The 23,282-nt window shown below is 36.8% G+C and overlaps 1 long non-coding RNA gene across 1 annotated transcript; it reads left to right on the top strand.

Annotated features, from left to right (window-relative positions):
* The first annotated feature begins 877 nt into the window (after positions 1 to 877).
* LOC116635277 lies at positions 878 to 22,756 on the top strand. Its single transcript, XR_004300127.1, has 3 exons — positions 878 to 1,171; positions 13,006 to 13,078; positions 22,301 to 22,756. It is a non-coding gene; the product is annotated as an uncharacterized LOC116635277 (long non-coding RNA).
* The last annotated feature ends 526 nt before the right edge of the window (positions 22,757 to 23,282 follow it).

Raw genomic sequence — 23,282 nt, 5'->3', positions numbered from 1 at the left:
TCAGATCATGATCCCAGGGTCTTGGGATCGAGTCCCATGTTGGGCTCCTTGCTCAGCGGGGAGCCTGCATCTCCCTCTGCCTGCCGCTCCCTGGCTTGTGCTCTCTCTCTGACAAATGAATAAATAAAATCTAAAAAAAAAAAAGAAAAGAAAAATGAAATCTGCCATTTGCAACGACATGGATGGAACTAGAAGGTATTATGCTAAGGGAAATAACAATCAGAGAAAACAATTATCATATGATCTCACTCATGTGGAATTTAAGAAACAAAACAGAAGATCATCGGGGAAGAGAGGAAAAAATAAAACAAGATGACATCAGAGAGGGAGGCAAACCATAAAAGACTCTTAATCATATGACACCAAACGAGGGTTGCTGGAGGGGAGGTGGGTGGGAGGGATGGGGTAACTGGGTGATGGAGGTTAAGGAGGACAGGTGATGTAATGAGCACTGGGTGTTATATAAGACTGATGAATCACTGACCTCTACCTCTGAAACTAATAATACATTATATTTTAATTAATTGAATTTAAATTAAAAAAATAAAAAAATTAAATTAGGAGTTTCCCAAGCCTAGAAAGGGCTTGAAAATAATGAATATCCAATTAATATTTATTGAATTCATTATTTCAAATAAAAAAAAATTAAAGCCATGTGGGACACAAACAAACAAAAAAGTATGGTATGTTTATAATTATAAACGTTTACATTTTATGTATGTTCCTGACAGGGGAGAATTTTGGATTTTACTAGGTGTCAAGGGTCTCCTAATTCTCTGCTAATAATTTTCATGGTTGATAATTGGAGGAATTTTCCACAGAATAACTTCTGACTCTTGTTTCTTGACCACAACCCACGTACTTCCTGTACTGGGCACCACAGGGTATGTTCAGATCACAATACAATCTCCGGCCCTGCACTTTTATGTCATTGTACCGAGTAAGTCCGCACAGTGAGCAACTGAAATATTTATAGAAGCCTTTCCTAAATGTGTATGGCTAACAATCACTTAGCTATACGTGGAAGTGACTGCAAACCTAATATATCCCACTAAGCCAAAGGAAATGTATCTGCAGCTCAGCTTCTTAGCTCACGCTCAAATACGCCTGCAGTTTCTCCAAGACCGTGGTATACGGTAAAGGTTTAACAACCAGTTCTCTGGGACAAAAGGTATGACTATATATATGTACATATGTTTACTGTAGATTTTACTGATATAAAGGATTTAGATACAATTTATAAATACTAATAAAATATGTAACACTCTGTTGTAAATTCCTGGTATAGCCAATTGATTCTCACGGAAAGTTTCCCTTGATTTTTGCGGAAGTCTTGTATTGGTGACAAACCTGTGGCTTCACTTCAAGCCTAATTTGACAAATGCAATTACCTGTCTTTTGTTAGAAAAGAATGGAAGAAAATAAAAATGAAAACAAGAGCCAAAGCAAAAACTACCTTTTGAAATGTTGAAACAGCTGAAAAGAGTAAGAGCCACTGATATCTTTATCCTCCTCCTGCCTTCACTGCCGGGCGCAGAGGCAGTCCCTTCCAGGCATTTTGGAGACCACACCATGTGGCTGTTGCCTACGACCCAGTTTGGGCACCGTCACCTACTCTGTGACCGCAGGCGAGTTCCTCTCCTCTTGGTTTCTTCATCTGAAATTAGGGACAATAATAGCACCTGCATCATAGGATTTGTATGAGGATTAAATTAGTTAATATGTAGAATTGGGGGCAGTTAACAAACAGTTAAATAGGACTGAAATAATTAATTGATATACCTTAGCACTTAGTACATGGAAGAGAGAGGGGGAGGGATACAAAGACAAATGATGATGTAAACTTTGCATATAAATAAATCTACAAATTGAAAAAGAAAATATTGCAAGCGAATTTGGACTTTGGAAATATGCTTCTAGTATAATTCAGGCTGTTATTTGAGGTCATCACCCCTCAGTTCACATTCATTGATTCAGACATTCATACATTAGCAAGTGTTTATTTAGCAGATCATGGGTATAAGATACTGATTTAAACATCGTAGATATATATAACTCTATTCTATCCTCAAGCAGCTTGGATTATAGGAGTCAAAATTACACATACACACCACACACACACACACACACACACAGGAACATTAAAGAAAGAGGTATCTGTCTTGGTATGGATGGATACAATGTATCTGTGAGTTTAGAGATGGGAGAGATAGCTTCTAACCAGTATAGTTTAGAAAAATAATATAGTCTAGGTGAAGGATTTGACCTTATCCATTAAAACAGAAGGGATAAACTCTTGATTCAAAGGCTGAGTTTGTCACCAGGCTAAAACATGCATAGTATTTCAAAGGATCTTTTTTTTTTTTGTATTGTTTTTCAAAATTTAAACATTGGAAGTTTTCTTATAAATGTCTGTATTTTTTGCTTTCATTGGAAGATCTGGTGATAACCCTTAACTTTTGTTTCAACCCCACCACAATCATTTGGAGGCAAGTTGTCTTAGTCCGTCCAGGCTGGTATAACAAAATAGTATAGACTGGGTTGCTTATAAACAACAGAAATTATTTCTCAGTCCTGGAGACTGGAAAGTCCAAGATCAAGTTGCCAACAGGTTCAGTGTCTGGTGGGAGCCTGCTTCCTCTTCCTAGTTGTCACCATCTTATCATATCCTCACATGGCAGAAGGGTGGGAGAGGAAGCAAGCTTTCTTGTGACTCCCTTAAGGAGTCCCAACCACGAGGGCTTCACTAATTCTATTCCTGAGGGCTCTACCTTCATGACCTCCTGTAATTCTAATCACCTCCCAAATGCTCCACCTCCTAATACCATCACATTGTGGGATAGAATTGCAACATATTAATTTGGGGGGAGGGGACATAAACATTCAGTCCATAACACAAGTAACGATTGTCCCTCTGGGGCGTCCCCTCTTTCCATTGCTATGACAGCAGGAGTCATATATTTAAACGTGAATCGGATTCCAAACCTGAAGCCACTAGAGAATCATGGTACCCAGAAATTAAATATTCCAGATTTACACACTGCTTTGCTGCATGGTGCCTGCCAATCCCAGCTACTCTTCTACCTGTTTGGCTATGTTGAGAGGCAAAAATGTACTCAATGAATGATATGTAACATAATTGAACTTTCCATGTCTCTCTGCATATAGATCAGTTGCATTTTGCACTGTTACAAAAGGGACTGGCCATACCTTTCCAGGGTCTGTACCATGTTTGTGGGAGGGGGTTCAAGCCCAAACTAGCAAGGCCACCTCTGAGCTGTTGTCTTTTTTCCCACTTGCCCCGTCTTTATTATAGTCACGAGTTCTTGTTCTTTTTCTTTTTCTCGTTTTAAATGATGCTAAAATTTACATAACATAAAATTTCCTATTTTAACCATTTCAAGTGTACCTTTCAGTGGTGTTAAGTACACTCACAGTGCTTGCAACAGTCCTCGCTACCCATCTCCAGAACTCTTTTCATCTTGCAAAACTGAAACTCTACCCATAAAACAATAACTCCCCATTTTCTCCTCCCCCTAACCCTTGGCAATCACCATTGCACTTTCCGTCCCTATGAATCTGATGACTCTAGGAACCTCACAGAAGTAGAATCATACCATTTTTATCCTTTTGTGACTAGCTGGTTTCACTTAGCACAACATTTTCAAGGTTCAGTCATGTTGCAGCAGGCATCAGAATTTCCTTTCCTTTTAAGGCTGAATAATATTCCACTATATGTGTGAACCACATTTTGTTTACCCATTCATCTGTCAATGGACGCTTGGATTGTTTTCACTTTTTGGTCATTGTGAACAATGCTGCTGGGAACGTGGGTGTTCAAATATGAGTCTCTACTTTCAATTCTTTTGGGCCTATACCCAGAAGTGGAATTGCTGGATCATATGGTAATTCTATGTTTCATTTTTTGAGGAAATCCCATATAATTTTCTGCAGCGGCTGCACCATTTTACATTCCCACCAGCAGTGCACAGAGGGTCCAATTTCTTCCCTACAGTCACGTGTTCCTTAGTCCAGCTCACCTCCCTGAAGCAAAAACTTCCTCCTGTGTGGCAAGTTTGAGGTCTATCTTAAGTATGGTGTGACCAAAGAAAAATATTAAGATAAGTGTCAGAATAAGATTCAACTTGAAAATTCCATGGGACTAAGAAAAGATCTGTGTAATATACACTTTTGTTAGGCACGTGGAAAGCCCTAATCCCCCTCCTTCCAAGGAGAAGTTTGATTCCTTCTAGCTGGAGAGATTTAATAGGTGTTAAAACGACTGAGACTTGAGCTTGAGGAATTACAGAATTTTAAGACATAGCATAAAACATCCAACATACTTAAAGATTCTATACAACACAGGAGGAGGGAACTGGAATTAAAGAGTCAGCTAAAATAAATCCCTTGCATGGCATTAAAGAGGGCTGGGGAACTATTTCCAAGACGATGTGTGCCAAATCATACAGTAGATGGGAATGGGGCTAGAAAGAGCTTCTAGATGTACCTTCCAGTTCTTATTCTACTTGCACATGTAGTCTAGAAACTAGGGAATCTAAATTTAAGAAGAGGATGTGACTACTGTTGGAGAAGAATAGGTTCCGAGACATCATAATTTACTCAGCTCAAGAGACTGACAATAGGGAAAGTGGTTTGCAAAACTTTACACGAGGTCTGACTACTATCCTAACAGAACCAAGCCTTCTCGAGATAGGGCAAGCTGCACCGTATTTAGGGACGGGCTTAAGACAAAAACATTCTAATCTCAGATAAGGTAGAGTAGAATCCAACTTCAGGGCAGAGTGCCTAAAATGTCAGGATGAAACTTAGAGGTGTGCCACAGAGTGAACTTCTTCCAGGGAGTTTGGCTAAATGTTCGTGTCCTCATACAGAAAGCATGAATGCTCTAACGTAACCTAACCTCACGGAGCTGGGGATCTAACATCACCAAGAGAGAGCTGTTGTCTCACCAACCGGGATCCACACAGCAAGCTTCACACCCTGGGCTCATCTATCTCCCCGCTCCAGGAAGAGGAGGAATGATGATCCTGATTCTCCTGCTTTAGCATTCTTAGGACCCGTCTTTAGTATCGGTTCAGCTTCCTTTAGAGTTGTTATATGTATTGCTCTACTCTTTCTGGATTGGGATGGCTCAATGACTGATCGCTGTCATTTACTTACCTCAGTTAAATCTTTATCTTATCAGTTTTTATTTCTATAGGTTTTAATACAAGTTCATTTTCCCAAAACATGATTGACTCAGGTACCGCTCTTTTATCTCACGGCTTTGATTTGCATTTTGGACTTTTTCGGAGGTAGCATCCACCTAATTTAGTTGTAAGATAAAGTACCCTTGCTCAAAGGAGACAATTACTGTGGCGAACCCTCACAGTACCTGTTATTGAACCAAAGAAATTAACCTTTGGAACAAACTGCGTTCTCTTCAATCAGCAGGTCTCTGTGGCGGCCCCACCCCACACATGTGCTATGCTTTCAAAGCAGATTAGAGTTGACAACAATTAGTCACATGTCTGAATTTTTAACGGGAACTAAAAATGAGCTCTGGTGCACAGAAGTCCAAAATTCATCTCTCTCTCGCCTAAGGTTTTCTTTCCTCAATATCAGTTATCAGTTTAATATAATATTGTTGACTTAACAATGATGTATTTCAAGCTGCAGGCAGAAATGAATTTTGCATTAATAAATTGTTTTGAGATGGATTCAAAGAGTATTTCATTATATAAGAAGGGCAGCTATAAAACATGTTTGGTGGTCTTTCCATCATTGCTACCTGTGGCCCATTTGTGGAGATGACATTTATCAGTGTGACAGGGAATATTAAGCAAGTGATAGACAGTTATTAGCTGAAGTCCTGATATATTTACACCATGGGAAAATGCACTTGGTATTTTCTTTCTGGCAACTGGTCTGCTGTTCATAATTTGATGGAAAATTGATTAATCACACATTTAACTCAATGCAAGATCTTCTGCACTGTAATAAATTATGGCCATTAATCAATAAGTACAAAGTAATTCCAAGAGTCTGGAGACATGCTGGTTTCTAATAGAAAAACTTGCACTTAGGCCTTCCTGCCAGTGACCACTTCATCTGAGGTATTTTGCACCTGCCTCAATCCAATTAGATGACATAATTAATGAACCTCAATGCTCTTGATAATTTGTTATACAAAAGAAAGAATGTTTTGGCACATCCATTAAAACCTGATGTACAACACTCTTCAGAAAAGGAAGAAAAAAAAATTGGCAAACCAAAGCAACAGAGGGGCTTATGCTGGGAATCTTGGAGTTCAAGTGTAAATGTGGGAAGCCGCAGTCTTACTTCATGTCGGGTGAAGATTCGGTTGCATTTGTTAAGAGATCCAATGGGGTCTTTTTTTTTCCATTAGAAAAGTGAAAGCCTGTGTGCAAAGTTTCATGCCATCTTGTTTCTTTTATGACAAATTAAATGGTATGATTAGAATAAGTATTCAGGAAGTATTGTTTCAGAGGCAATCTAATAAATGTTTCCTTGGTTAAGTATCAGTTACAGTTTTACATATCACAGTCATTCTGCACCTGTTTTATACAGCTAACAATAGGCCTCTCAATAGATTTTAGTGAGAGAAAGCCTGGGAAGATAAAAAGAAAACCAGTTTGCAGCTAATTCTGTCACTAGGAAACGCCAGAAGTAGATTGTGTTTAGAGACTTTGAAAAACAATTAGCTATGGATTATAGGACTTAAAAGGCCTTTCCTAACTGTACCTGGAAAATACTTTGCCCGTTTAATGCCTTCTAAGCTGTCACTGAGCTTGAACTTCAGTCTCAGTGATTAATGAAAAGCTGCAGGGCACAGCTAGAAGCTAAAGTCTCAATTATGAAAAAGCAGTAACTAGTTTAATGTGCTGATGCTTTTATACTTAAAGTGACAGCTTTGAAAAATGGCAATATTTCCAATCATGCTTTAATAATTTATCATTCATTTATTGGCATGTCCAATGTGCTTTACTCCCACTGTTCTTTTTCTCTTTCTGGGCTTCTGGTGTTACGACACTGAGGAACACGATGTGGTCTGGTTCCTTAAAAAGCAGACCTTCTTTTTTGGAAGCTCAGCCCTATATCCATAAAAGTTTATGTCTGTCTGTCTGTCTGTCTATCAATCGACCGACTGATGTAATTTCCAATTAGTGCCACATTATAGCAACTGAGTTTTTGGAGAGGGCATGGTCCAGGGACCCTGTCTACTTCCAGGACAAATGGCCACCTTCATTCCTGACAGACACCTTGAATTATACACCTTTGGTTATAAGAGAAACTAGACAAGGGTGGGTGGAAGAATCGGTCTAAGTCTACCTGTGCCAAGGGGAAATCATTCCAGGTGTGCAGACAGTGGACAAGTATAAGCGACTTACAGAGAGGTAAATGAGGCAGAGGGAAGACAGACCACATTTTTGCAGGCAACAGCATTGATAGCTTGTAAAATTTGGTTTTAATTTTACATTTTTAATTTCCACAATAAAATATTTAGTCAACAGCTGTAGTCATTCCCTTGATAGAGTTCTGGTAGATTATATGAGACTGTTTAGTGTAGTACATGCAGAACTTAGCATAGAACCTGGGGCAACCCCTGATGAGTGGACAAAAAAAGAAAAGAATAAAGTGAAGCCACACACCCGGGCTGCTTATTTAATTTCAATTAGATTTCTGGAGTACTAGCTGAGTGTTCACTGTCCAGTCAAACATAAATGTACAAAATGAGTGAGACTTGAAGGAACTTGCAAACCACAATTTTATTTATAAGTATTTCAAATTGAGTATCTTTATGGATTGGGTGGCATGGTATTTCCCACTCTCCTTAAAAGGAATAGAGTAAAAATATTTAGTAAAAATATTTTATATATAAAAATATTTATAAAAATATTTGGTAGTTCTTAAATTTCAACTGTCTAAGATTTTGCTGAATTTGGCTTTCAAAAAGAGAATAGATTATTGGTATTCATGAAATACTCATAAATTGTATAGATAATATTTAAAAATTGCCTCAGATTCATTTTCTGCCTAGAGGTTTTCTTTTCCTTTTAAGAATTTTTTTTTCTGTAGCTATACAATATATCTTCCCATTTTAAAGTAATATATATATATATATATATATATATATATACACACACACACACATATATATATCATAAGGGTATATGTAACTTCTTAATAAAACAAATTGTCAGAACTATTTTGGGGAGAATAGAGAAAAACATAAAATTAAAAAATGTTTCTTATAGTCTGATAATGAGCAACATATTTTGTTTTCTTTAATTACTATCATCAGTGGTGCTAGGTATCAGGCCCCCAACTCTTCAGATCCCAAATTGGTAAATAAATATATCTACAAGTGAGGCCATAAAACTCGAGCTTCAAAGCAGGTGGCAGTTTAGTAGTAAGATATTCAAGGAACCACTTTTAACTACAAGGGACTTAATGTACTTTTTACTTGTGTGTCCAAGTAGAAGGCCAATTTGATCAAGATAGCAGTGGTACTGCTCGCCAGACCTTATGTGTTTGGTTTTTGCTGAGCTGTTAGGATGTTATTTGAGTCCAGTGATAGGAATGGTCTACATTGTTATTTCTTTGGTAAATAAGGAAGTGTGTTTGATCTGCTCCTGTAAACTACGTAGACAGATGCTAACCTATTCACAGGGTGGAGCTTATTAAACTTAGTAAATGTGAAACTGGGGACCTGGGTTGAAAACCTAGTTTTAAATCCAGCAGGCTATAGATTTTTCTTTAGATAAAAGACCAAAAGCAGAATTTTTATTTGGAGCAACGATCTTTAATGCATTTTGAAAAAATAATGCAACAATATAATTATAAGAAAAAAGTCATGTCCCTTTTGGGCAATTATATTTAGCCATATTTAAGAGCCAGTGGCATTGGTCAATTTTACACAGCACCTGTTCATTAATTTTCTTTTTGATAGTTTTTTCTCCATGCAAGTTTAGCTAACAGAGTACAAGCTCATGTTTATTCCATCCACCACTACTCTGAGTCTGCGTAAATAACTTGTTGGACTATCTTTACTATGATCTTGTTAGTGTTTTAAACAGTACAGCATCACTCTCAGTCCATCTTTTCGTATCTAGGCATGCTTCCCTGGATTTTCCTTTTTTAAGGACAAATTTCTTCTAATCTTATTTAGCTTATCTAATAATTTTCTTTTCAAAATGTTTCAAATCACTTTCCAGGATTATTCTTAAGTTTGAAGCTGATCACTCTTTTTAGGCCTTTATTTTAGTTCGGATCCATTCATTGAGCAAAACGTATACACACACACACACACACACACACACACACAACCTACACTGTTTTGGATGTGAATAGAATTTCAGTTCTTTAATCAAAGCTATCAAGCTTTCCCCCCTATATTCTAGTCTTGTCCCATACAGATTTTAAAGTTAAGAAAAGAGTTTATATATATATATATATATATATATATATATATATATATATATATAGCTACATTGCTTCTCCTTTGAGGAACGGGAAAAAAGAGTAGTTTAAACCCAGTTTCTTGGAGCACAGTGATGGAACAAATACTCCTTGGGTGGCAAAAAACAGCTCTAGGCTCTTTGGGTGAGGATGACATGATCCCATCATGGAATTTTAGGAAGTTTTGGAATGTTCAATTAAACTGCTCCATCTAGGGGTGGTTTCCCCAAAGCTTGGGGGCAGCTTGCCTAGATCCTTTTCCCACCAGGTCAGACGAGGTTAAGATGTGGGAGTAGTGCCGGGAGCTCGGGCTATTAGGTCCAGCTGTAAGATTTTTATCTTCTGCATCCGTCTTGTGGGGTCACTCCACCAACCATTTATTTTGATAGATAGTTCCTAACAATTTTCCTCTGGGGACTATCTAAACAATCATCATAGGCTTCAATTTTATTTTATTTTATTTTTATTTTTTTAAGATTTTATTTATTTATTTGACAGAGAGAGACACAGCGAGAGAGGGAACACAAACAGGGGGAGTGGGGGAGGGAGAAGCAGACTCCCCTCGGAGCAGGGAGCCTGATGCGGGGCTCGATCCCAGGACCCTGGGATCATGACCCAAGCCGAAGGCAGACGCTTAACGACTGAGCCACCCAGGCGCCCCTAGGCTTCAATTTTAGAACGTTTTTAGCTGACATTCTCTCAACATTTTAGGTGGTGTATGTATGTGAACTTATGGTCTTCTTTTCATAACATAACAATGTTATGTTAATAACATAACAATGATGTTGATGATTGTGATTAGGATCATGACAATTGCTGACATTTATTGAACCCTGTCCAATATATAGGTATATATTTAATTTGTTAAACAGTATATTAACTTATTAAAATTTCACCACAATCCTGTGAATTAGTTATTGTTAACCCCCTCATATAAGTGGGGGTTAAAACTGATGCATAAAGAGTTTAAATATTAACTTTATACAACTGGTAAATGATAGACCTGGGATTTGCATGTAGTTGGTCTTACTCCAGTGTTCACTTTAAATTGCTATGACATATGTATTCTAACTAGTATGAATAGCTTTCTATTTTATAGCATGGGTGAAACATAGGAGAAATGAGGTCACTACAAAATAGTGGCTATGATGAGGTCTCTAGCAACTGAAAATTTTATACAAAACCCTTTTTTATCAGGGTGCCTGGCTGGCTCAGTTGGTAGAGCATGTGACTCTTGATCTTGGGGTCATGAGTTCGAGCCCCACATTGGGCTAACTTAAATAAATAAATAAAATATTTTTTAAAATAAATCAATAAATACTTATTTTTTAAAAAAGTCTTTCTTTCTATCATAATCTCTCCTTTCTACACATAAACGATTTTGCATTGATTCCTTGTCTGTTGATCATAAATAATAAAGTGGAGAGAGGAAATTCATCAAGAGTTTCATGATGATGTCTCTTAGTACCTGGGAAATGCTGCTCCAAATCTCTGGGGTAACCATGTTTTCATTTCTGTACCATCCCTTGTATTCTCCTCACTCTTCTTTATCCTGTTTCTATCTCATCAAACTATATCAAAATTGCAAGTGAACGTAATTCTTTGGACAGTAGCTGTTTATACCTGTGCAAGAATATTACTCCCTTCAGGGCACCCAATAGCTTGAATTTTTCATCAGCCACATACCAAACTTTCAGAAATTTTCCCATATGCTTGAGCTTTATCTTTCCGTTCTTGGTTCTGGTATAGCATTTTTTCCTCCTGTTTTTAGATCTTTTGAACGAGATGCTAAATTTCCACAACTCCATATACTGCATAATAGTGTAGTACATACACATAACAAGCTTTATTCTGTTAGTATTTTTGAATATTTTATAGAGTTGTTTTATCAGCCAATTTTATGTTTCTTTCTTAAAAATGTATCATCTTCACATTTTACCCCGTTGCTTTAGTTTCTTACATGTGATAAATTTAAGACTCCAGCATCTAAGAAAACAATTTAAATGTTTTCAATATAGTATGTTAAGCTATTAGCAAATAGCTACATTCCTAAGAAATCCCATATTTTCCAAATATTCTCTCATAAAAATATATTCAGTTGGGAGGAAAGAGTTAGTAATGGAGGTTTCAGAAGGCTATATTTCCTAGATGACTTAAAATAGTGAAGTAGCTTTTATTATTGAAAACTAAAATAGTGAATCAGGTAATAAAATCTAGAGACTCTGAGTGAATGTTGAAGTACATTCAGACTGGATCAAATTCAATTGGTTTATAGACCATCAAAACAAAACCTGCCTCACTGCTAGGAAGCCACCTGCTACAATGAAGTAGATGTTTATTCCTGTACTGGGACAAAACAGCTTTAAAAAAATGTCCTCAGTACTGTTTGCTGATTCCACTACATTACAGCCAATTCTGGTCCATATTGCATATCTTAACGGATTTATCATTTTATTTTATTTTTTTAAGATTTTTATTTATTTATTTGACAGAGAGAGAGCGAGAGAGGGAACACAAGCTGGGGGATTGGGAGAGGGAGAAGCAGGCTTCCTGCTGAGCAGGGAGCCCGATGCGGGGCTCGATCCCAGGACCCTGGGATCATGACCTGAGCCGAAGTCAGATGCTTAACAACTGAGCCACCCAGGCGCCCTGGATTTATCATTTTAGAAAACAATTGATCAGTGTTGGTTTTCCAGTATTGTCATAGAACAGCCTGTACGACTTCGTAAGAGCTGATTGCTACATTTTCAGGAACTTTGAGAACTAGTTGTTAAAAACAGCCATTATTAAATTTAAATGATATACTTACAAATAAATTGGGTAACAAATACTAAAAATTTACCACTTCCTAATTATTTGCTACATTTTACTATTAACCTATATCTTGAGTTTATTTATGTTTATTGTATCTGTGTGGTAGAAATACTATATAATGATGTGCTGTTGTACATTTCTTTCCAACTCCACATTCAGTGCTATCCCACTGCTCACTTGAAATTGGTTAGTGTAAGAGTTTTTATAATATAGGGGCGCCTGGGTGGCTCAGTTGGTTAAGCGGTTAAGTGTCTGCCTTCGGCTCAGGTCATGATCCCAGGGTCCTGGGATCCAGCCCCACATCGGGCTCCCTGCTTGGTGGGAAGCCTGCTTTTCCCTCTACCCTCTGCCTGCCGCTCCCCCTGTTTGTGCTCTCTCTCTCTCTGTCAAATAAATAAATAAAATCTTTAAAAAAAGTATTTACAATGTAGAAATCAATGAACTCTACAAAGTAAGGCACCATCCAACCCTCCCACCCCAACACCACCTAGAACTGGTTGTTGAACATTGACCAGCACACCATTGTCTTTCATACAAATTGGATTAATATGAGATTTTACCTTTGTATGAAATTGATATTTTCAACATTCACAATAAATATTAACAGAAGATTAGTTGGACTCTATGATCAACATATGTTTTAATTTCAAAATTAGAAACAATGATTAGGCTTAATAGATAAACTTAATGCTTTCCATCTATTAACAGGTGGCCAGTCAGCAAATATTGCTGATGTCCATGACATTGGCTGCAGTGAAGAGTCCATTAGAAACAGCTGAATGTAAGTTTCCAGTTGTACTTTATAATGCTTTTCAGGATATTGCCCATTATATCACACAAAGAATCCATTCTGGGAAATTTTTCTCAAACTTAAATGCCTAAAAGAATTTGCTTTTCCTTAGCTATTTGGGTGGTTTTATCTTAGAGAAGTGGCGAATTTTGAGCTGATTAGTTGGACTTTATAAAGTTTAGAAACAAATATACAACCCCCTTTGACAATTGCCTAAGACCTTCTGGTGTGCAATTTTGTGTATCAATTTTAACACTGGCTTTATTCTACCATTCTGTCTTTATTTTCTGTTTTATACTCTTTATCTATTTATAGTGGTTATATAGGAAACTGACTTGACTAGCATCCCTTAGGTGGAAATTTCCTTTTCCCACAGCCTCATGGATCTACTTAACCTGACATAACCTCACTCTTGGCCACAGGTGTTTGGGCCCTGACTTAACCTGGACCAAATGAGTCTCTTTTCTTTGGTTTAGACTTGGGGCAGAGAGAGTCAAGTCAATCTTTCTTCAGGGACCTCTAATAAAATTAAAACGTGGTGCACTTAATGACCTTGTGCTACCTTGTAGATCAAGAACAAAGGAAGGCAGTCAATAGTGAGAGGGCAGGGTGGAACAGATGCTGGGCAAAACCACTATTAAACACTTAGGGAATGTGCCGGCCACATTTGGTTTCATGTCCATTTGGTTCTGAGGCAGAGCTGCATTCCTGTCCTTAAATTCTCTGGACCATTCTCAAATCCTTATAATAAATTCCCATGTAGGTTATTACTTCTAGTTGCTTTCTTTTACTTGCAAGCAAAAGATCCCTGACAATACATTAAATTTTATTCCATTATACATATTTTTGTTAGATAATTCTGTCTACTGGTAATGAGGTAGATGTAAATAAATAAAATATTTATAATCAGTGCTATATTATTCTAATATTTTATATTAACAAAGTTTTCCAAGTGATATTAAGAGACGTGCCTTGGGACAACAAACCTAGATACTTCCCAATTAAGCATATGGAAAAATTCTGTATTTTGCTATTTACAATGAAGAGGAAAATGCTTTTACAATTCTGCTTTGTGACTCAAAGTTTTACTGCCACCACCTGAGCCCCTTCTTTCATAATTTTCCTTCATCCTATATTCTAACTTGGTGTATCGGTCTTCTACTGCTGCTGTAACAAAATTACAGCAAACTCAGTGCATTAAAACAACACAACGTAGTATTCTAAAGTTCCGTGAGTCAGAAGTCTGTTATGGATCCCTCTAGACTAAAATCAAAGTGTTGGCAAGCAGTGTTCCTTTCCGGAGACTCTAAGGGAGAGTCTGTTACCTGTTTATTCAGGTTGTTGGCAAATTCAGTTCATTGATTATATAGGCCTGAGATCCCAGTTTCTTTCAAGCTGTCAGCTGAAGAGTGTTCCCATCTTGTAGAGGGCATCTGTATTCATTGGCTTGTGGCTCCCTTCCTTCCATCTTCAAAGTCTACTATGGTAAGTGAGGCCCTTCTTATATCGCATCTCTCTGGCCCACTCTCCTGCCTTCCTCTTCCATTTTTCAGACTTGTGTGATTAGATTGAATCCACCTGGTATCTCCTCATCTCAAAGTCCTTAACCTTGATCACATCAGTAAAATATTTTTTCCCATGCAAGCAACATATTTGCAGGTTCTGGGGATTTGGGCACGGATATCTTTGGGTGACCATTATTCTGCCACACTTGTCACTGAATCTCTACCTTCCCATACCCTTGGGTCATGTATGGATTTCTCGATTTCAGCCATACATATGCATGAATCACATTATACCCGATCCTGGCAGTCTTGTTAACATAAGGCACCATTTTGCCCAATGAAGCTGATTCTAACAGTGTTGTGCTTCTTTTATCTGCCCCTCCTTCTGATTATCCATCAGTGGTTATTGGCACAACCTGGAGATTGCACTCACAAAACTTGTGAAGTCCTTTTGCTACTTCATCCAGCATCCCTTTCAGATCTGTTCCTTCCTCCCTGTGCTCTCTCAGGTGATCACCTAATCACCTCTTCCCTGAAGTACTGAAACATACATAATCATTCTCTTCACTTCATGTTTCTTTTCCATTGCTCTCCAATACACTCCCAGCTATTTGTCTGTATTACAACTCTTATCACCTCTCTTCTTACTTGGTTGGTGGCTCTTTGTAAAGAGTGAGAGTTGTCTATAACTTGACTCCTATCTATTTGCTTATCCTCATTTTCCTTGTTCCCTTTCTCATACCCTCAATCTACTTATATCCACTTCTTTCAGTTCCCTATTTTACCTGTGCACATGTTGTTTCCTTTCCCTCCAAATAGTTTTTTTTTTTTTCTTCCTCCTTTGGAAACCTTGTCATTCTCTTGATAAACTGCAGTTCACTTGTTAAGACTTACTTTAACTGAATTTAAGCCTTCTCTGCACCTCTTGGTGAAGTTGTGCATGTCCTTTGAGCTGTCACTATACTTTGTAAGCACCTCTTTTTAGCATTCTTCAGACTGCAAGAGATATTTTACATTTTTGTTTTGTTTTCTTTTGTTTTTAACATATGTGATTCTCCTTTTGGGTTTTACCTCCTTGAAGTTAGCTAACATGTCCCTTTCATCATTGTATACCAAAAAAGTCTAGCATAGTGCCTTGCACATAGATGATACACAGTAGTGCTGACTGAATGGACCTACAAAAGTAACAAGATATAGAAAAAAATGGGGGGAATGCAAACTTCAAATTCAAACTTTTAGCTAATTAATCTGTACTGGTCTGGAAAATAAATAAACCAAATGTTCAGATTTTCCCAACAGTAGAACTTTAGCAATTGGAAAGATAGAAACTATTCTTTTGGATAGAGTTTAACCCCCAAATGATGTAAGGGTTCCTGAAGATCTTTAAATTACTGCATAAACAAATTACCACCAGTAAAGGATTTAGATATTCACAGGAAGCCCATTTGGTAAGCTTGTTTCAAGATCATTTTTAATGCTTTTTCATTATATCAGTTATAATTAAACTACTTCATATATGTAATTATGTGGCATAGTAATCGAGACAATATATTATGGAACTGTGTAAAACAAGTCCTACAGATTTGTACTTCTTCCGGGCTCTGTTAGTACTTAATCTGTTTCTGGCCACCCACTGAGCTGGCCTGGAAGAAGCTGCCTTTTGATCTCTTTTATGAAATGACCTTTGAGGGCAAAAATAGATGAGAATAAATCTTAAAAGGTTTGTTATAAATATTCTGTTTGGCATCATGTATCTTTCCAAAATGCCAGAATAAAACACTTAACTAAAAAGGGTAACTTTAATGTCTTAGACAAATAAGGGCTTAGACAAATAAGCCCACCATTACAGTCCACTTATAATGTGTGTTGGTCAACAAATTTGCCACATAGCAACCCCCCCTTGCCCCGCCCCAAATCCCTTGTTGGGGCCAGTGGCAAGCAAGGGTGAAGAAATTTCTTCCACACTTGCTTACAATACCAGAACTGGTCTTTTATTATTTTAGCATCCCTTTTGCCCTATAATCCTCAGTCTTTGCAGTCTGTGTAACCAGCCAATGCTCCCATCTGTCATTAGGAGTAACATATGTACTCAGAAGGGAGGAACAGTTCATATTAATGATGCCAACCTGGTCTGTCCTCCTTTAATCAGAAAAGGCTTATTTAAAGCCTGTGTAAAGGCTGCAGGTGGAAACAGCTTAGGATAGCCAAATGTAATGGGTTCTGAGACTATTAAAATATATTTTTTTTATTAAGACCAGATACAAGAACAGTGACTGTAATGAAACAGTGTTAGATTTCTCTTGAAAAAAAACAGAAAAAAAACGGATGTAAGGAGGATTGATTGCTTCTTTTAGTGTTTAAACCTCTGAATCAGAGTGGCCAGCCCACCCTCTATCACTTATTTATTTGTTCCACAAATACTAACTGATGACCTACTATGTGAGAGGCACAAGTGGCTAGAAATAGAACAAAGGTCTAGAAGTCTCCACACTGACTTATGCTTTGTATTCTCACTGGTAGAAGTCAAGGTTTCTGTAATTCTTACCAACCATGCATACCTACTGAATTTTGTTCACCTGTATTTTTTTCATCTTTAACTTCTAGCACTGACTTCTATTTTAGTTTATTTTTGACCAAACTACCTGCTTTTGTTGAAGAGAGGCCTACAAAATATGGATTCTTGATAGGACCATCTCAGAGAAAGCTCCTTTCCTGATGGCTTTGCAGAAAGAATCAAGTAACACCTGGCTAAATGGAAGAGTCCAAAGAGATTGTATTGGGATGTTCATGTTGGGGTAATCTGCTCATTCAGAATATGGGACATAAATGAAAGAAGGAATTCTAAAGTAGAATGCAGATTTATAGAAATAATGAAGAAAAATGTAATATCTGGTCCAAAGACGACAGCAAATCCAGGGAAAGTCACACACACACACACACACACACACACACAAACCCCTCTCTCTCTCTCTCTCAAGAAAATATACCAGGAGGAAGGCTTATGTGATTGATTGTATGAATGAACAACAAATTAGCCTGAAGAAGAAATGAAAGTAGAGAGCAAGAGGGAAGAATACGAGAATGTAAAACTCTGTTAGATAAATGTAAAAATAAAGATGCAAATTCCTGTTTTAAAAAAAGTTAAAACTTTTCAACTATAAAGTATCTCTCCATAGAGTGTAGCAATTAAGACAATTATTTGACCTGGGCGCCTGGGTGGCTCAGTCGTTAAGCGTCTGCCGTCGGCTCAGGTCATGGTCCCAGGGTCCTGGGATCGAGTCCCACATCGGGCTCCCTGCTCTGCGGGAAGCCTGCTTCTCCCTCTCCCACTCCCCCTGCTTGTGTTCCTGCTCTCGCTATGTCTCTCTCTGTCAAGAAAATAAATAAAATCTTTAAAAAAAAAAAAAAAGACAATTATTTGACCTATCTAAATAAGGCCTTATAATTTCTTTTTAAAAGACACACACACATAAACACACACACAGAAGAAGCAAATTTGGAGAAATCCTACTTAAAATTTATTCCATGTTTTTATTTTAGATGAATAAATGATAGTTTGCCAACTTCTGTAATGTTAAATTTAATATGTGTAAAAATTTTAGAGTCTAAGGTGTTATAAATTCTAACTTGTAATAACATATTCAAAATTTTGAAAAAAGAGGAAATAATTACTTATGATCTTAATCTGCTAACTCAATAAAAATGGCATGAATGTTAACTTAATGTTAACTTAAGTTCATTTATCTTTAACATTATTGACACATTATTTTTTGAGTATCTATTAAATGTCAGAGACCTCACCCATATGTTATTATTCTATCATATGTATGTTTATATATAGCTGAACGATTTGTGTTACCTACAAAATTTAAAGATATATCTGGGCTTTAATTTCTTGTGGCAGTAATCATATATTCCATAGAAGATTGAAGTTAGCTTCCAAGCATTTATTTATTCAATGTGGTTAATAGGTGGAAAGAAAAGGGAATAGCAGAATGTTAATGAAAACCAGCCCAGGCTCTTTACAACCCATTATTCTGTTTCACAGCAATAGCTATTGCTAGCATTTTAGTGTATATTCTTTTTTTTTAATGAAAATGTATATTTATATATTTGTACTTTTGAAGAAAAGCCCACACTGTACAATGTGTACTGTTTGATCGTTTGTTTTCTACTTAGCGCATAATAGAAATCCTTCAATGTCGGCAAATAAAATAATGGCTGAATATGTTCCAATATTTTTAAATGTATCATAATTACCGAAGTATTGGTGAACATTGCATTGTTACCAATTTTTTCTTCCTTCTCACCATCATCTTCTAGATACATCCAAATGCATCCTTAGGCATGCTGGGTAAATATTATGTATGTTTAATTTTTTTTTTACATATTGTTAAAAGTTTCTCAAAAGATTGCAGTCATGAGCAACATAAGAGAGTTTTGTTTTCTAAACTCTGAACAATAAGTTATTTCCATTATTTTTAATTTTTGTCAATCTGAGGTTGGAAAAAAATTAAAATTTCTAATCTGTATTTTTAACTAGTGGAAAGGTGGGACTTCCCCCCCCCCATGTATTTATTGGCCCATTATATTCCTTCTTTTGTATAGTCTCTTCAATTAAAACTTCTTTTTTTCTACTGAGGTGTTTCTCTAGCTTTTGTTGATCTGGGAGAAACTTTATATATGAGCAATTTTGCCTTTCCCATACATTTCAAATGCCATTCCCCAGTTCCGCATACAAACAGAAAAAATTTTAAATCTCTGTTATCCAGTGAACAACATAAGTCCAACTACTGAGCAATAGGGAAGGTCTTATTTTTCACTTTAAAGTCAAATGGAAGGAAAAAGGTCAGAGTAGCTGTTTCTGCATTCTCTTTTAAAATAGATTTCTACGACAATTTGACTTAATTTATTTCCAAGATGGATTACCCATTTGAGGATGTTTGAAGCCCAGTATTAGCTTAATTACTTATTGCCATTGTTAAATAATAAACTGTTTAAAATATTGGATATTTTAGAAGAATTATAGAAACAAGGGATATAACCAAAATAACTGGAATTCGATCTTCGAAAGACTGAATAATCAACCTCATACATGACTTACTTGATTCTGGATACAGAATGAAAATCTTGACCCTTAGAGATCAACCCACAGGTAGAAATGTCTACCAGTTGTCCTTTCCCCAGGATACCAATAATCCATATCAATCAGATCGTTGACGACTGTGTGGTTTTTGTGCAAGATTTTATTTTATTTCTTTCAATGAATGGAATCTTTCCATTCTGTTTTTATTTGCTGACAGCAGAAAATATGTCTACAGTTCATTCACATAATGAATGGGGTGGGAAATTAATTCTATGGGGACTGAGATTGTTTGGCTTGCCATGAGACATGCTCGACATTTACGGCTTTTTCCCTTTTGTACTATTCCAGTACACTGTTAAAAGATTGTGCCATAAATCCGAAAGCATGTTTTGCAAAGTTCATATCTGCATTTGCTACCTTTAATATTAATAGGAGTGTATCTTTAAAGTGAGTAAATTGAGAAAGTGGCTGAAACTATAGTTTATAAAAGAAGATTAGTGGGTTTAATATGCACTAGAGAGTAAAAGAAAAATCTTATTACTGTATGGAGAAATTACCTCATAAAGAAGCTAATACAGCAGGCTAGGGAGTAATTTTTAACAAGGTTTTTATGATGCACAAATGTAGGCAAGTTAATGAACTTATCTTTCTAGTTATTTTCAGATTGTAACGATGCTCTTCTTTTCTAGTTCTTGTGCTTTAAAAAGTAAAATACATTTAATCACCCACAATAAAGCTAATTCATTACTTTAATAAATCAAGTAAAATCTTATACTGTACACTTAAATGTCTTTGCAATAATGCTGGAAACCAGATCAGGTGCTGATGTTTAGCATGGAATAGAGCAAAAGGTAACCATGGAGCTTATTTATTATTTAAATTAGTGTCAGCTATTGGAAGCAGGAAGCGGAGACAAAAGAATTAGAAAATACTTTGCTTTAATAATCGCACACCTCTTTGCACCATGACCATTTAGTCTTTCAAATTCACACAAACAATTCTGAAGAATTGTACATTCAACAGAAAAATAACTTGGGCCAAAGGCAAGGGGGAGGGGATTAGTAAATCTGGGATGCTCGTCTGCCAGCACCTTGCATGGAAGAGCGTGTCGGCATTTTTCTGCTCAAAGACAAAAGACGAAGTGCTGAATCCTCATATCAGTTGTTAAGAAGCTTTCTATACTGACAATGTGATGAATTTTTGAAATTAAAGTGAAGGAAAGGGTAAATGCATAAGGAAGTGGTTGGAAAAGTAAACCCCTTTGTAATATCTAACCTAAATCAGATTTATGGTAACAGGTTCACCTCCCATTACTCCAAATTATGGTGTACAAGGCACACACACACACACACGCACACATGTTAATGTAATTTTAACTTTTTTTCAACATTAGAATACCAGAGAAAATAATCTGAATTAGAATGACCCGTGTAAAACCCTACATATGCACCACATTAGAACTGGTACAGACTTGGATAAAATAGTCTCTCTTTGAGAAAGTGGGTACCCACTCTCTCCTGATTTTATCAACCTGATGACATAAACTTTCATAGCACCTTTTAGGGTTCTTGTGCCCTACAGCCAAACACTGATTGCTGGGATTCCTTGGTAGCAGTGCTGAATGTCACTGTCTTGTCAGACATCTCTTATCTCCTTTTACTCTCCACTTGTCTCCCAATCAATACGTTTCTGTCTTATACTACTACTCCCTTGGCCTTTTCTCTGCTAAATCGCATTGGCTCACACTGAGTTTAAGTAATTCATGCTGAAGTGCTAGCCAGATGATAGATTACCATTTACAGATAGTAAAATGCCTATTTCTTCATAGCTCTCTTGTATGATGCTGACCATAGTAAAGTCAGGAATGGTAGCAGGCTGGTGGTGAGCCATATTTTCATCAGTGTTATTTAAGATGTCCTTAAGTTACTCCATTCTTGTAGCTGCCTACTCTGAGTTTTTGTGAAGTTGACTTTGTCTGGCAATTAATGTTAGATAATAATAAAATATACCCATGTGTGAAAAAGTTGTTTGTGCCATGCAAAGTAATTTACAAAACACTTCATATAATTGAATATGTATTGCTAATACACATTGTATGTGTCTGTGTCTGGAATAAACATAGGCAGGACAAGAATAAACACACTTACTGCACCTAAGAATTCACTGTATGTGTTCTGCCTAGGGATTGGTTTCTGAATTGAAGAAATTTAGATCTCTTAAGTGATTTCCAAATGATGCCATTCCAACCAACCCAGTTTTCCAAGGTAATAAGCTAATACAGTGGTAGAATTCTTGATGCCAAACTATTTTGGTTATGATGAAATAATTATATACTGATGTATTTTTCCATTTTGAGGGGTTTTATTCCCAAATTAATTCTTGGTTGTTGTAAAGAGTTTGACAGATTACATGTGCCTCCTCCCAAGATCCTGGCAGATCAGTCACTGATGGGGAAAATGTCACAACAACCCAGAAGGCAGTCTGGAATGCTTGCTCTCACTCTGGAAATTTGGTTAGATTATTGGAGAGAGTCCCTTAGTCAGCACTGAACTGAGCTCTTCATATATAATGACCATCTTTGTGCTCTAACCATTCATTCATCTCGTCTTTGTGTCTCTCCAGGTCACTCCTCTGCAAATCTTCGAGACCATTATCTCTGTTGCTGTTCTTGTGTTCTAAAGGAATGGATACCTCTGGGGATGTTCTTTCTCCTAAGCCAGACCCAGAAAATCCCTCATAAGAGATAAGATGTGTACAATGGGACAGTGGGAGTCAACTTGCTCTCCTTCCAGCAATATATGAGTCCCTATTTCTCCATGCCTTCACCTATAGTAGATAGTATCATTTAAGAATATTTTTGGTAATTCGATAGATATAAGCTTAGTATCAGGAAGAGTACTCATCAAAGCTCAGTATCAGAAAAGACTCTCAGAAAATGGACCAGGATGTCCTATGATGAGTTACAAGAGGGGCAACAATCTTCCTAAGGAATAATTTTACATTTAATTCTCTTGAATTATCTATTTATACTGGAGTAGTTCCGCAGGATTCCCTATTTCTTTATGTGACCAAAAAAAAAAAAAAAAAAAAAACCTCAATGTGATAATTTCAATGTATTGGTTCTCTAGTCATTAAAAAATTTCTAGTCTATGGTCACATTCTGGCCTTAAAATTAACCAATTGGTTTTAAGAACTCCCTTTTTGTTTATGCCCTTTCAAACTTAGACAGTGGAGTCATCAGAGGCCTGGATTTTTTGTTGTCCTTACTTTTCTAGATGGTGTTCCATGGGCAGTCAATTTAAACACTGGTCATAAGTACACCTGGGTGTAGGGACTGTGGTCAGCTAATATTTTTTCTAGTGGTTGTCCACAAAGACAGCAAAAATCTCAGAGGTAGTCTACTTGCAATAATGGCCTTCCGGGTCCAATTGCATGCACGCATATATATAAGTAGGTTTGTATTTTTGCTGGGAGTGGAGGTGACGGCATAGTGAATGGAAGTGAATAAATGATTGTGTAAATGAAAAATTCAATATGAAGTGTTTGTCTTAAAAAAAGTATGTTATTACTTTGCAATATTAGAAGAAAAATAATAAGCAGAAAA

Source organism: Phoca vitulina, unplaced genomic scaffold (assembly GCF_004348235.1).
Source record: "Phoca vitulina isolate PV1807 unplaced genomic scaffold, GSC_HSeal_1.0 scaffold10, whole genome shotgun sequence".
NCBI classification, from domain to species: Eukaryota; Metazoa; Chordata; class Mammalia; order Carnivora; family Phocidae; genus Phoca; species Phoca vitulina.
This window is presented reverse-complemented; position numbering and strand designations above follow the sequence as displayed.